The sequence below is a fragment of the Panthera pardus genome, unplaced genomic scaffold (assembly GCF_024362965.1).
Source record: "Panthera pardus isolate Hobbes unplaced genomic scaffold, ASM2436296v1 HiC_scaffold_25, whole genome shotgun sequence".
NCBI classification, from domain to species: Eukaryota; Metazoa; Chordata; class Mammalia; order Carnivora; family Felidae; genus Panthera; species Panthera pardus.
Genome location: NW_026526821.1, coordinates 56,550,137 through 56,566,734, shown reverse-complemented (window position 1 = coordinate 56,566,734; position 16,598 = coordinate 56,550,137). Strand labels below are relative to the sequence as shown.

Below are 16,598 nucleotides of genomic sequence, written 5' to 3'. Positions count from 1 at the left end.
CCTGAGTACATTCATTTGTCAGATGGAGGCTTTGTCTGTCAACTCAAAAGAAAATATTACCCTTGAAAATGTTGAGTTGGGAAGCATTTCAAAACTGTCCCTTATTCAAATTGTAGCAGACTATTTTGACAAGCAAGTGCAGAGAGCATTTACAGACAATAAAGGGCCTTGCCTTTCTCCTTCTTTGGATGAAGGCAAAAGGAAGGAAGAAGATTGTAATTTGTCTCCAGGAACATTTGTTTTCCCAACAGGACATTAATTCTCTTTGAAACCAGTGGTGTATATATTGGGTATGCGATGGGTTTGATGATGCTGATCATTCAGCCATTACATTACATTCTCATCTATGACTCAAGATTCCAAAATATGTCAGTGGCTCTTGTCCAGAGGTGACATGTAATCTGGCAAGGTGGAATGACCATAAAGAACCCCCATATATATATATATATACATATATATGTACATATATATATACATATATATATTTTTTTCCTTTCTCCTGAAAGAAACATTAACATGGCCATTGGGACCAAGGAGTAGGCCACAGGACCCAGAGCTGAAGTTCCAAATAAGAAAGAGGACATGTATTGCCATCAGCATGCACCATGCCCTGAGAATCTGGACTATGTGTATGTCGACTGTCCCTGAAGAGGGAGGCTTTTCACTGTGACACCAGTGTTGCCATCCCCAAAGTCCTCCCACTTCTCAGGCCATTGTATTGGTTTTCTAGGCCGCGCGACAAATTACCACAAATCTAGTGGCTTCAAACAACACTTACTACTATTTTACAGGTTCTGTAGAGCAGAGGTCCAAGCACAGCATAGCTGGGTTCTCTGCGCAGGGTCACGGAAGTCTAAAATCAAGATGTCTGTAGAACTGCATTCTTATCTGAAGCTCAAGGTCTTTTTTTTGTTAAACATTCATTCATGTTACTCAAAGAACTCAATCCCTTGCAGTTGGAGAACTGAGGTTTCTTGTCTATCACCTGGGGACCTTTCTCAGCTACTAGCAGCTGGTCTTAGGTCGTATCCATGGAGCCCTCTTATAACACAGCATCTTCTTTAATGCCAACAGGAGACACTTGGGTCTGCTAAGAGGGAGTCTATAACGTAACTCAATCACAGGAGTGACTATCTCCTAACCTTCGTCCTATAACACGATCCAGTCAAAACGAAAATATTCAGCCAGAATTCGGGCATCCAAAATTAATTATAACACTGGTCTCAACTGAGTCCAGTACTGAGGTGAAGGAACGAGGCTGCCAGTTATGGAGGTTACAGAAAAAAGCGTTGGTGATGAGATAAAATGAGGGTTGAGGTTTACCAATGGCTTATGACATGCCAGGCACTCATTCCATATACTGACTCCCATATCCCGCAACCCAAGGACATCTACCTCTGTTGATGTCCTTATTGGATGGCTAAGGAGATGGGGCGCAAAGAGAGAAAGTAATTTCCCAGGACCACATAGCTAATAAGTGGCAGGACAGGACACAACAGTAGGCAATCTGACTCCAGTCCTGCCTCTCAGAAACAAGAAGTGCAACAAATCTCACACACCCCCAGGGTATGCATTCAAAATGTTGCCTTGTCTTCTGCCTAAGGCAAGGAAATATCTAAATAATTCTTTGTTGATTAGAAACTATTTCAGATAAAAAGGACTCCTCTCATGAAAGAACGGATTTTAAATTGTAAGTTCCAGGCTAGTAGTAGAATGCAATCGTGGATCTCTTTGTACAGAAAGTTAGGGCTGTGCTGGGGCAGGGGTGACACTAAGGACAATGAATCAGAACCAAGAGGTTCAGATTTTTGAACGGGGTTTACGGATGTTTGGCTTTTTTTTTTTTTTTTTTTTTTTAAATGCTTAGTTAACCCTACAAATTTGGCTTTGGACTCTGCCCTGGCATCATTTTAGGCTCCCCTGAATTTTATTCCGTCAGTGATCTTGTGGCTGTATATTTATTGTAGTTTATCATTTCTACTTAGTATAATGTCTGAAATGGGAACAAGGCAACAAGGCATGCCGTCCTGACTTATCTCTCTCTTGCAAAATTAGAAAAAAATTAGAACATTTTCTGTATGTGTCTTAAATGGTAAAATTCTGCTGAAGTATACAAATACAGTAACTATTGCAAGAGAGAATCCTGTAATAAAGTTATGACCACGTTTAAACTGTTAGTTTCATCCATGAACATATTAGTAGGAACTCCGAAATAGGTAACTAAATAGAGAAATAGACGGGCAGTTAAAACTAAAAGAAAATGAGTTAGCTAAATTCAGGACTGACATGATTTTTTTTTTTTTTTTGAAAAACACATGCTAAAAAAGTGTAAACAATACCATATTCTTGTTTCATATTTCTTTTCTTATAGGAGTTTTTTTGTTATAAGTAATCGTAACACCAACTGAAGTATTATTTAAAACTACAATCTTTTTTAAATTTTTAAAAAATGTTTATTTTTTGAGAGAGAGAGCACAAGTGGGGCAGGGGCATAGAGATGGGGACAGAGGATCCAAAGCAGGCTCTACGCTGACAGCAGTGAGCCCGATGGGGGACTCGAACCCGCAAACTGTGAGATCATGACCTGAGCTGAAGTCGGATGCTCATCTGACTGAGCCACCCAGGTACCCTTCAAGCTACAATCTTTACTCTTTATGGATCTTATGTTTGCAAATTTGTCTACTTGCCAAAATTTATTTGTAACTCTAAAATCAGTACCTGTACACTTTTAGGGTCACATGCAAACTTGCACAGAGCCGGGGGCAGTCTGAGCCACCTTACATATTTTCCCACCTGAAGTTGAACAAGGGTGTCCTGCCTTTTCATCCCACTCTCTTACAGCAAACAAGCTTCCTTCTCCTGGTATTTTCAGTGCCATGCTGTTTGCATTTTTTAAAAGTTTTGTGGATTTCACTGTTGAAAATAGCTCCTACAGCAGGTTCGGTGTTGATGAATCAACAATATCTATCATTTAAGGTGTCTGTAAACCGAAACATACATAAAACAAGGTTATGTATTGATCCGGTGATGAAAATTTTGTGACCAGAAGCTCATGGGAACCTAACCTTTCCCTTAAGAGCAATGGTTTAGTGTTTGTGATATCTTTATAGAACATAGCTACTATGAATTATAAGAATTGATTGTAATTCTAATGTTTAGTTATTTACTTCATTGGCCAATGACTCCTTCAATTTGTGTGAAATTTTTACAACTAGTGGATGATTTAAAAATTGAATATCCATTTTGTTACTTGAAAGCTAGGAGAAGGAACACTCCCAAATCACGCACAACATCCATGAGATATCATCTTTAATCCAGAAACAATAAAGAATATATGGTATATGTTCAATATAAGGAAAAAATTAAATTATTAGGGATATATATATATATATACCACACTCAAAATATCTCATTCCCTTCTTGTCCCTAATAGAAAATGAATCCCAATTTAATGTAAGATACAGCAATTGTTTTTTTTTTTTAATTTTTTTTAATGTTTACTTATTTTTGAGAGATAGACAGAGTGTGAGTAGAGAAGGTGCAAAGAGAGAGGGAGACACAGAACTCGAGGCACGCTCCAGGCTCTGAGCTGTCAGCACAGACCCTGATGCAGGGCTCAAACTCACAGACTCACGGATCATGAGATCATGACCTGAGCCGAAGTAGGCCGCCCAACGAACTGAGCCACCCAGGCACCCCTAAGATATTGCAATTGTAAAAGTAGTAGAAACTCTGATGGTCTGTGAAATTTCTGTTCCTATACTATAATGCCAACTCAAAATTAAATGACTCTGTTCTCATAATCAAACTCTCATGATAATTATTTACTTTTTGGGAAAAGCTTCATATTTATTCTTATACTTCATAGCATCATCCTACAGTGGTGATGTTAACCTTTGATTGAATGTTGACTTTTGACCCTCCAACCATTTAGTAATCCACATGTGGCTACACTGTCTATTCAAGTGAACTTATACCTTGATCCCACTTGCGCTTAAAATAAGAGATACCATCTAGTACCTGCAGATAAAACACGTAAGTCTTACGGTAATTTGAAAGTTCAACATAGCTAGTTAATATTCGTACCAGTTTCTTCTACTTTTAAAAAAATACATGTCTATCTCGTCAACTCATCCATTTAACAGGGATTGCTGAGCACCTATTTTGCCGTGCTAAGAAATGTGCCCGGAACTGAGGACCAATCACATTATGAGGGACGGTTCCTGCCTTTGGAAAGACTATAGTCTGGTGAACTCCTTCAGGGCAAGAAAAGGTCTTATCCAATTTTGTCCTTATGGTGCTTCTCAAAGTGTCTGCTTTATCCTAAAAATAGGAAAAAGAAAAACAACATTAAAAACCAGTACTGTAGGGGCGCCTGGGTGGCTCAGTCGGTTAAGCGTCCGACTTCGGCTCAGGTCACGATCTTGCGGTCCGTGAGTTCTAGCCCCGCGTCGGGCTCTGGGTTGATGGCTCAGAGCCTGGAGCCTGCTTCCGATTCTGTGTCTCCCTCTCTCTCTGCCCCTCCCCCGTTCATGCTCTGTCTCTCTCTGTCTCAAAAATAAATAAACGTTTAAAAAAAAAAATTAAAAAAAAAAAAAACAGTACTGTAGGACCAATGCAAGCAGAGTTACAATGTGGCTGCATGAGACATTTTATTGTACAAGTTCTGCCTTGTACAAATCGTGGTAAAAGGTCTACAGTTATCGTCTCCATGTGTACTTGAAATAAACATTTACAAATATTCATCAGCCCTGAATGTGTATTTTTATGCTTTTATCATTTATAAAGGAATAAAGGAATTTATTAAGAAGATTTCACAGCTAAGGGGTTAATTCTAGAAAATTTCTCCTCAATCTAAGAGAAGTAAACCTTTGTAACAATACCTGGAGAGGGGAGGAAAAACATTCTTATTCATCAGTAGGAAAAAGTGAGTGTTCTAACACACTGAAACACTCCCATAAATGTCGATGTTCCCTTTCCCCAAAATATCGGCGGCTCTGGTACAGATCCGTGTAATGAATGAATGCCATCTCATACCTCTCTCTCAAATGCTATCAGTCATGGACTAGTGAGGCCATGTGTAAATTATAACTTATCACTACTTTATTGTTTATAAAGTGGTTCCATGCATAATTTATTCTTTACAATTGTTTTAGTCCTTTCAGGATGCTACAATAAATATAATGCAGACTAGGTAGCTTATAAACAACAGAAATATATTTCTCACAATTACGGAGGCTGGAAAGTCCAAAATCAAGGTGTTAGAAGATCCAGTGTCTGGTCCTCGCATAGCAAGAAAGGTGAGGAAACTCTGGGATCTCTTTTTGTAAAGGCACAAACCCCATCCACTAGGACTCCACCCTCATGACTAGATCACCTCCCAAAGGCCCCACCTCCAAAACTCATCACCTTGGGGGTTAGGATTTCAACATATGAATTTGGGGGTAGACACGGGCATTCAGTCTGTGGCAATAGCTATCTTATGAGTCTGAGCTTTCTATCCCTTTGTAAAGGTCAGGATAATGAGAGTCTGAGTTTTATGCCATCGGCTCAAGTGGTTCAAATAGCAAGCTCTGAATTATGCTCAATTCTAGATTTTTCCATTTGACATTTGTGGCTTTTTTAGTCCACATACATGCCGACTCTCATCACTCTGGTGGAAATCATTAATCATTTGTTGGGCCCAAACCTTCTTATATCTCATAGTATCATATAAATAATCCAAGTAATACTCAGCCAACCAGTGGTAAAGCATGACCAGGCTATTGATTGGTGTCTCTTGTCTGCACATTCCAACTGTCCCCATTCCAGGCTTTCTGGGTCCTCCTGTTCTCACACCCCTATCTCAGCACTTATCCCCCACTTGAGAGACTCATATCCCTTTCTGGTGCACAATCTGGCATCAGTCTCTAGAATGAGGTCCCTGAGCTACGAGTATCTCATTCTGGTCCAAAAGACAGCACATACATCCCCAAATACACTTCAGGAGATAAAGTCGGACAAGCCTGAGGAACGCAGAATTTGTGATGATACCTCACAACAACACAGAATAAGGAGAAGTTAATTCTGGACATTATAATTTCGGAATGACTTCATGTCTATTTCACTTCTAAGCACTCAAATCTTAGGGTTTCATGGAGAAAGATTTTTACCTTTTTAAGCAGCAACATGCACACTCAACAAATAAAACAAACAGAACAAGAACATTTTTTTTTTTTTTGCTTCTTGAACGAACAAGGTGATGATAAGAATAGGGGCATATGCTAAAACATAAATTCAATGAGGACGGGACAGTTTGTTTGCTTTGTCTGTTTGTTTGCTGTAACCAGGAGCCAACAGCATTGCCTGGCTTACAGCAAGCGTTCAATACATATTTGTTGAAAAAAAAAATAACAACAACAAGCCAATTCAACTACCTTACGTAGAGTCAGAGCCCACTTTCCACCACAACCCTGTCGTGGCAAACCGACAAAGTTAAATCAACAACAAAGACGTATATTTTATAATGAGCTTCCCATATACTATTTTGGGGATTCTTTTAACCTTCATCAGGAATCTGATAGAAAGATAATATTATCTCCTTTAGGAGATGAGGTAACTAAGATACAGACATTTCATGTCCAGGAGGTAAAGAAAAACATCATCGTAGATGTGGAAAAAAAAAGATACATAAAAAATACATGTAGATATATTGACATGAATGCAATGTTATTCACTTCACACTAGGGAGTTACATTTCTCTCTCATCTTGTTGCCTTAGAATGCAGAAAATGCAAAAGACCATTTCTGTCGTTCAGAACCCAGATGAGTTCTATGGGCTCCCCCGAGAAGCTGAGTCCCATAACCAACCATAGCCTCCTGGGCTTTTGGTCCCTTGTTCAAAGAAATGTGCTTTTTCACAGCCTGATTCCCTGTCTTTACACCCTGGCTTGCATTTCCCTCCAGATATGTGATCTGGTGAAGTCAGTTGTACATCCTTTCTCTGGTATGATTCTCACTACCATCAAGGAGGGTTTTATCCATGACTAAACAGAGGTGCAGGGCCACTGGCCCTGAGTCATCCTACAAGTCAGGTGCAGGATCAGAAACACCATCTTGGATTCTTCCCCCCTCGCAAGCCTTTTCACCGATCTCATTCAGTTATAAAGTACAACCTTTCACGCCCAAACCTGGGTGGAAACTGTGCTCGATGCAAATTAATATTGTAGTAAACTCGCATCTGTGAAAATGCAACTTTCACAATTGCAAACCCCTAACTGCGGTAGACGGTGTTATACACAAGTAACAATGCAGGTGAAGCAAAACATCGCTATAAGTTACCTATCGCATGTACCTAAATGTCAAACGAAGTCGCACAAAGAATATTACTGCTATAAAAAATAACATTCCCCGCAAGACATGTGTATACATATAGGTTGCGTGCATACAGTCTGGAATGTAGCTATTGCAGGCTAAAATTATGTGACGGACGTAGATGTTTTCTCTTCCTTTTCTTTGCTGTATAATTCTATTAATCCAGGTGGCCCTCAGAGTTTGTGAGAGTCATTAATGGCTGTTGATTGTCATTCACAGAACTGGACCATAGTACCTCCAACTTGTATAGGAGGTAAGTCATACTCCTGGGGAATAAGTGAATTCTATCACGTAACAGATAAAGATAATCACAAAGACAGTTATGGATAAGTCACAAAAACACATTGACTTGTCTTGTCCTCAATTCAAAATGATTATATGAAAAAAAGAGAACATCTTATTAAATTGGAAATTTGGTTGAAAATCAGCCTGGGAAAATACGACAGCAAAACCAATACATTGAAGGACCCAGATTAAAGTAGTTCTAGAAGTAACTGAACATATCCCAATTTCATCCTTAACAGTTTCTACTAAAACTAACAATGATTGCAGTGAATAATTAGCCTTTGTGTCTCTTCACACTTCTGCAAGTTGAATTTATAGTTTTAACACACAGACTTTTCAAAGAAAGGAATGTTTGTTTGACCTACCTGTGTGTCTTGAAATATGTATTTAGCACAGCTGTTCTTGTGTGTTAAACTCATCACAAAATGCAGCTTTAACGTAACCCACCATTGATCTGCAGTAAGTGGAAACAAACTCTCTCCTTAATTAGTATCATCCAATCCCTTTTTTACATTTCTACAGAACACACACTGTGAACTGTTTAATGGACTATTATTTAGAAAAGTGGCAAAGAGTGCACACACACACACACACACACACACACACAAAGACATAGGGAAAATGAAAACCAGCCGTGTCAATGAAAAATATGTTGTGAAATAATGGGAAAAAAAGATGTTTCGTTAAGATGAGCCTTCTTGGCATTTCACTGTAGAGATGAATGGCGCCCCAATTACTGCCAACAATGGATACGGAGATACTGAGATTCATTACCTTCAACACCCTTAACTGTCTACCAGTGAATTCGCTTATCTGCTCCTTTTTCCACAGAACCTGCGCAGAGGGGGGAGGAATAAACAAAGAACTGAGTGGAGTAAATGTGTCACAAATTACCACAAACACACTGTGACTCAATGCACTTTTCATTTCTCTCCTCATTAACTGTGCCTTGCTCAAAATGAGCGACTGGGTCCAAACATAATCAAGTCCCACAGATAACAATTGACTTGACTGCTGGGGCAGTCACCACCTCCTAGCTACTGGGAAATAAATTCAGAAATAAAATGAGTTAAAATAAAATTCACTCTGCTCTCTTTTCGGCGCTGAGATAATTTGAAGACCATCAAGGCCCAAAGAAACAATCCATCTCCCTGTGAAAAAGAAGGCCTCCGTGCCACCGCCAATAAGGCATGCCTTTAGTGTTATCAAGAGTGAGTATAATTACACAGGGAAAAGGCCATCAAAGTGTCTTGGGCACTGGAATTTTTTTCCTGAGGTCTTTATCCATAGTGCTACCTGAAATAAAAATAAAAGTCGTATGAGGGAGCCAGGGAGTAGGGAGGGAGGATGGAAAGAAAAAAAAATAGCCGCTCAGATGGGCATAACTGACCTGTAAGTAGGGGAGTACGTTCAAATGGGAACACGAGGATAAAAGCCTTGCTGTTGCTGCTGCTGTATCTTATTTTAAAACAAGAAAGACTGGTTTGAAGAATTTTCGAACTTGTGTGTGTAGACTCCTGTGGACCTGGTCTTATCAAAGCAGTGATTCCCCAGCAAAGCTGTTGAAGGGCTTCTTTCCTGTTTAAGAGATTTTCGTGCTAACCAGCATACTTTATTTCCCTCTAAAGCAGAAGGGAGTGCTTGTAGGAGATTCAGTCACTCTAGGAAGTTGGGGGCTTGCCACTTGGGAAGAGAAATGCAGGTATGAAAGCTTTCGGGTTTTGCACAGAGGAAATGGAAGGGATTCACGAAATGTGTTTCAAATTAAGACTAAACCAACACTGACAACAGATGACTCTGAGTCTCCCTTTATTCCATCTGAAATTTTACTTTCCGCTTTAACTTCATGGTGGTGCTCCCCACGTCCCAGCCCCTGCGGCCCCCTTTCAGGCACCAGAGATGCTGAATCTTGCCTCTCGCTCCCACTCTGTCCTGGAATCTGGACTGCCTGTTCTTGGGTTCCTTTCCCTCTTCTGTTCTTGAACCTAGCTCATCTTGGAAGCCAAAAGCCTAAAGCCTACTTTCTTTAACCTCACTGAGGTTATTATTTCTCTGAACTGGACGTTAGATTGAATACAGATGACGTGAGTTCCTGATCATTCTGGGAGTGACTGAAACAAAACAGAGAAAGTCATTTATACATGACATCGTGTCATTAGTCTAAGAGGTAGCAGGGCAGTTTGCCAAGTGAAACCAAGTTTCTGGTATGTCAATGACTGAAACCTCCTTGAGCAACGTCCAAGCTTCTAGAGTGTATGGTGAGTTTCATCTCTGCCGTAAGTTACCATCTTGCCAGCAGTTTCATTTTTTATGTCCCATATGTCGGTGCCAGGTGCATGTGACACAAGAGATGAAAAATAAAGGAATAAATTGAGGGCAACCTCTATTTCAGCAGCAGAGTGCTTCTCAAACACGGTGACTTTCAGAATCACCTTGAGAGCTTATGAAGAACATGGAGTGAAATTCTCTGCTCTAATGCTAATCACAGGCTTCTGAAACATACTACCTTCCATGATCAGTTATCCGCTGCATCCTGCTGGCTCTGGTGGCTGCTTGGCTGATAGCAGAAGAGTTGGGTTGATCTTCTCTTTATCCCAATATACATTCGATGGTGGCATCTATACATACAAGCACTGGAGAGAGAGCAGAAAACAAACTCAGAAGAGCTGGGTTTGAAAAGTGGGCAGAGGTAAAGTTTGAACAAGATGCCTGAGTACTGGCCATGACAGGTGGAAGATTTATCTAAAGTCTGATGAGAGACAATTGTATTTACTCAGAATTGTATGCACTTACAGTTTTTCTTACATTTGCAATGATTGAATACCTTTGAATGCCAGCCATCTTAAGCTATAGTAAAATCCCCATTGATGGGATTGTGATAGGATAATTGGCTCATTCCTGTTTCATTACCTGACAGCTCGAAATGGACATATGCAAAACATTTACAATGTACCCATTCTACAGAAAACAAGACTTATGGTCAAAGAAGGTGAAAGCATTTGTCACATAATTTCCATGTGGCAAAGTTGAAGTCATGCTTGTCTGGCTGTTTGTGTACCCCCACCGGCATTTATTGCCTTGTTTTGTCTTTATACCTCCTCTGGTTGATGGATGATGTCATGCATTGACCAAAAATGTTTCAGCTGGAAAAAGGCCTGTGAAATCCAGAGGGACCATCCAGTAGAGAGGCCAACAAAATAGCGTGTGGCAACCTTCCAAAATTCCACCCCAAAAATGGAGCGTTTTAATTTATACCACTTAAAGGTACTCTAAGAAGAACATTAACTCGGACCACTGCTGCCAGACAGCTCTATGCTTTATAATACTGTGAAGATTCTAGCAGTTCTTTTTAGAATTAGGTGCTAGAGTTGGAGGGAAAAAAAAAACCTATCTCACTACATTTTTATTCAAATAATACATAGAAATTTTGAACAACTCTGAAATTTAGTGGCACGCAGTTATAAATCCAGTGAGCTAAACCATGCTGGTTTTCATTATACTTCCATTTAATTTTCTAATTAATCTCAGAAAACATTAATTAATTTTGTCTTTTCCACAGTTGGCCTGGCACCCTTGGGCCTGAAACACACAAATATTGCTGGCCTCGAGCAGTAGTAATCAAAATTTCTAATTTGTTTGAGCACGCCACTGTCTTTCTCCTTACTTCTTTCTCTGACGGGTACTTTAAGAATCCTTTAACCCCTTGGCTTTAGATTTTCTACGAATTCATGAATGAAAAAATCAGTAGATATCTCAGGCCAAAGAGATAGGATAAGACAGAAATAAAGCAGGTCGAAGTTTTGATATGGAGACAAGAGTCGGACTCTGTGCTGGGGAATTACTTGTTTATGTTCCGGAGTCATCATGATCTGGTGCCATTTTGAGTGTGGCATTACCCTGACATCTGCTCAGTTATCCCTCAGGATTGACTGCCTGACTCATCACATAATGTTTGCAATGTTAACTCACAATGAAGTCTGTGTAGAACCACAGAAAAATGGACACCCCTAAATGCCAAAAGCGTTAGAGTGGTTAGTTGCCTCTTACCTTTTTCCAGCAAAAGAATATATCTCAATTTCACTTTTTGCCAAAGCAACAACAACAAACAAACAAACAAACAAACAAACAGGAGAGCACAGGTGATTTCCATGTGTCAGGGAGTCCAATTTTGGAAGCAACGAGAGAAGAGTGTGTTACATAAATGCTAAAATGCAGTGGGAAGTGACTTTTGGGAAAGATATTTGAGCTGTAACGCCAAAACATCGTTTAAAATGAGTAATTTGTCTCTGTTGACTACAAAGGGCACTTAGGCTTTCTATATTTTATAATGTATATGTTGAAGAAGTCATCATGCCGTTCTACTGAAAATGCCTTCGAAATTGTATTGTGAAATATATTATACCAATAAAATGTTTGCACTGTGTACTTAAAAACAATAATAATAAAATTAATGCCCTTGGACCCACAACCGAGATTCGGAAACAAAACATTTTCTGTCCTTAGCAATTCCCTCTATGCTGTCATCAAAAGTAGGTCCCTCTTTCTCAGAGAGATAATTATAATATTATCTTGAATTTGTGCCAATTCTTTGCTTTTTCATTCTGGTTGTATTCATATACCTGTATCCTCAAGCACTACTTTATTTACTTTCACCTGTTTTAGAGCTTTTCAGTCAGTAACTATGCCATACTAAATTCCCATTTTTCAATATTGTGCTTTTCAGATCCATTCATATTAATGGATGGACAGTAATTCACTGATTTTGACAGCTGCACTTCATTATGTGAATATAGTAACATTTAGTTGTCCATTGTCATTACTTAAGGTTATTGGTTGTTTCCAGAATTTATTATTATTATTATTATACATATTTTAAAATATTTTATTATTTTATTTTATTTTATTTTATTTTATTTTATTTTATTTTTAGAAAGAGAGAATACACGAGCAAGTGGGAGAGACAGAAGGAGAGAGAGAGTCTTAAGCAGACTCCATGCTCAGCACGGACCCCAACACAAGGCTCAATCCCATGACCTTGGGATCATGACCCAAGCCAATAAACAAGAGCCAGATGCTCCACCGACTGAGCCACCCAGGTACCCTTCAAAGATTTATCATTATGAACAATGTTGCTATGGACACTTTCAAAAGCATCATTTGGTTCACTTGTGCAACCAGGTAGGATTGGACTTGGGGATTGAAAGGTACGCTCATGTTCAGCTTTAAATGGTAATGCCAAACATTTTGCCAAAAGGTGTATCAGTTTACCCTCTTACCAGTAGTGAAGTTTCTGATATTTCACATCCTACTCCATGTCGGATATAAACTGACTTAAAAAAATTTGTTTAAATGTTTATGTATTTTTGAGAGAGAGAGAGAGACAGAGTGTGAGCTGGGGACGAGCAGAGAGAGGGAGACACAGAATCCAAAGCAGGCTCCAGGCTCTGAGCTGTCAGCACAGAGCCTGACACAAGGCTTGAACTCACGAACCACAAAATCATGACCACAAGATCGTGACCTGAGCCGAAGTTGGATGCTTAACTGACTGAGCCACCCAGGCTCCCTGGATATAAACTGAGTTTTTAAGAAAATATTTGACAATTCAGTGGGTGGGAAAATGTATCTTATTGTAGTTAAAATTTGTATTTCCATGATTCCAAATAAGATTGAGGCTCTTTCCATGTATTTAAGAGCCTTTTTATATATCTTCAGTGAAATGTCCTTCCACGGCATTTGTCTTAATTTAAAAAGTCGATTTGTTTTTCTCTTTTTGATAACATTAGGAGTTCTTTACTTTTTCTGAATACTACTCCCTTGTCAGTTATATGGATTAGCAATATCTTCTCCCGTTTAATGGCTTATCTTTTCACCACGATCGTGGCCTTTTTTATAAATAGAAATTTGCAGTATTAAAAGATTTAAATTTATCAATTTTTATTACAATTCCCACTTCTTACGGCATGAATTCCTCTTTGTATTGAGGTCATAAAGATTCTCCTAAAATGTCATCTTAAAGTTTTAATTATTTGGCTTTTGCTTCTAAGCCTTTAATCAACCTGAAATCGATTTTGATGTGTGGTTTCAGGTGGGAATCCAATTTCACTTTCTCCCATATGGGTAACCGACTTGCAAGTTAACAAGTTAGTTTCCGTTCTACTGACGGAGAACGTGAAACTACAAGACAGAGACAGAGGAGATCTCGTTTGTTATAGCTGATAGAAGTAGCCAGACTGTCGTCATTTTTGTGTAGGCTCTCCAAGCCCCATTCCCACAGGGCAGGGGATGCCTGAACACGAATTGTGTTATAGGAGAGGAAACCCGCGCTCGCTTTGGCAGTGCATATACTAAAATTGGACCCATACAGAGAAGATTAGCGTAGCCCCATGTGCAAGGATGACGCACAAATTCGTGAAGCGTTCCATATTTAAAAAAAACAAAAAAACAAAAAAACAAAAAACAAAGAGAGAGAGAGAGGAAACCCAAGCTTAAGGGATTAAAATCTTTTTTTTTTTTTTTTTTAAAGTTTATTTATTTTGAGAGAGAGAGTGAGCATGTGTGAGCGGGGGAGGAGCAGAGAGAGAGAGACAGATAGACAAAGAAACAGAGAGAGAATCCCAAGCAGGCTCCGTGCTGTCAGTGTGGAGCCCAGCACGGGGCTCGAACTTACAAACCATGAGATCACGACCTGAGTGAAACCGGGAGTCAGATGCTCCACCGACTGAGCCACCTAGGCGCCCCTCAAATCGTTCATGATGGGCAATGAGCCTATCTGAAGTTTGCCCCAAAAGGAAATACTGTCTTTTTCGCATTAAATTCATTGACTTTTTGGGTTACAATGGATATCTTTAAATATTAAATCCTGTACATAAGATGCATCTCAGTTTATTCCAATCTTTCTTTTTGTCTTAATAAAGTTTTCAAATTTTATCCGTAAAGACCATGGCTATTTTTGTTCAGTTAGTGCCTGGACAATGTACATATTACTCATTTGTTCTTATACATCAGATATTCGTTTCTGTAATATTTTGTCTTTGGTACTTCTGTCATAAAGGAACACTATTGGTTTCATTGCTGACTTCAAATCCAACAACCATGCCCATCTCTGATTTTTCCAACACGCTTTCTGTTGACTTTGTTAGGTTTTCTATGGTAACTATACCATCTGCTGTTAGGGCAGTTTTATTTATTTTTTTCAACAGAAGGGCGGTTTTATTTCATTCTTTCTTGGTTTTTATTCCTCTTTTCTTTTTTAACCTGTATTACAGCACTCCTCAGCTTAAAACCTTACAATAGCTCATTTCACTCAGATCAAAGCCAATCTCCCTACAATGCCTGGGAGGCCTAAGGTGGCCTCCTTACGCCTCTGAACTCACCAGCTGCTCTCCATACTGGTTCCTTTGCTCCAGGCTGACTCAACACCTTACTATTCCAGAAATTTGCCAGATACAGCTTGCCTCCAGGGCCTCTCCAGGATCAAGTGCTATTTGCATGAGCTGGAAGTCAGTGGCTCACTCCCACTTTACAACCTAAGCATCGCACTTGCCTTCTCTTGTCCAGATTTTGCTTTACACTTAATTTTATGTCTGCCTGGAAACTTCTTGCCTCAAATATCTGCATGGCTTAATCCCTCACTCCTTTCAGGTCTTTGCTTAGATATTTCTTTGTCAGAACATTTAAAATGAACACTACTTGCCTACACAAGCTCTTTCTAGCCATCTTTCTCCACCCCCAGGTCTATTGAAAAATAATTGACATAAAACATTATGTAAGTTTAAGGTGCACCATGTGATGATTTGATACGAGTATATTATGACACGCTATTATAATTAGGTCTCTTAGCACATCCTTCACCCCATCTAATTACAAACTTTGTTGTAATGGGAGAACATGAGAGCTCTATTCTCATAGCCACCTTTAAGTATACGGTACAGTATGGTTAATTATAGTCACCACCTTGTACATTAGGTCCCTAGAACGTATCTTCTACCTGGATGTTTGTACCTTTTGACCAATATCTGCCTATTTTCCCCACCCCTCTGCCCCTGGCAACAACCATTCTGCTCTCTGCTTCTATGAGTTTGATGTTTTTATATTCTGTATGTAAGTGAAATCATACAGTATTTGTCTTTCTCTGTCTTATTTCACTTAGCATAATGTCCTCAGGGTCCATCCATGCTGTCACAAACGACAGCATTTTCTTCTTTTTTATGGCCGAATATTACTCCATTATGTATATATGTATCATTGTGTACACACACACACACACACACACACACACACACCACATCTGCTTTATATATTCATCCATTGATGGATAGTTAGGTTTTTTCCATGTCTTGGCTATTGTAAATAATGCCACAATGAACATGAGAGTACAGACATTTCTTTGATATGGTGATTTCATTTTTCTCTATGCATACTTAGAAGTGAGATTGCTGAATCATACGGTAGTTCTGTTTTGAATTTTTAAAGAAATCCTTATACTATTTTCCATAGTGGCTGCATGAATTTACATTCCCACCAATGGTACACAACGGTTCACGTTTCTCCACATACTCTCCAATATTTGTCATTTCTTGTCTTTTTGATAATAGCCATTCTAACAGATATGAAGTAATACCTTGTTTTGATTTGCTTTTTCCTCATGATTTAGTGATGTTAAGTACCTTTTCATATACTTATCAGGCATTAGTATGTCTTTGGAAAAATGTGTATTTAACTTCTCTTCCCAGTTTTTAACTGGGCTTTCTGGTTTTGCCATTGAACTATATGAGTTCCTTACATGTTTTGGGTATTAACCCTTTATCAGATATATGGTTTGCAAATACCTTTTGCCGTTTCATACGCTTTTCAATTTGTTCATTATTTATGGGGCTGTGTAGTGGCTTTTTATTTTGATATAGGTCCACTTTCAAATTTTTGCTTTTGTTGCCTGTGCTTTTGGTGTCATTTCCAAAAAC

At 39.0% G+C, this 16,598-nt stretch overlaps 1 non-coding gene across 1 annotated transcript; it reads left to right on the top strand.

Annotated features, from left to right (window-relative positions):
- The first annotated feature begins 13,958 nt into the window (after positions 1–13,958).
- LOC128773613 (U6 spliceosomal RNA) lies at positions 13,959–14,066 on the top strand. Its single transcript, XR_008417965.1, has one exon. It is a non-coding gene; the product is annotated as a U6 spliceosomal RNA (small nuclear RNA).
- The last annotated feature ends 2,532 nt before the right edge of the window (positions 14,067–16,598 follow it).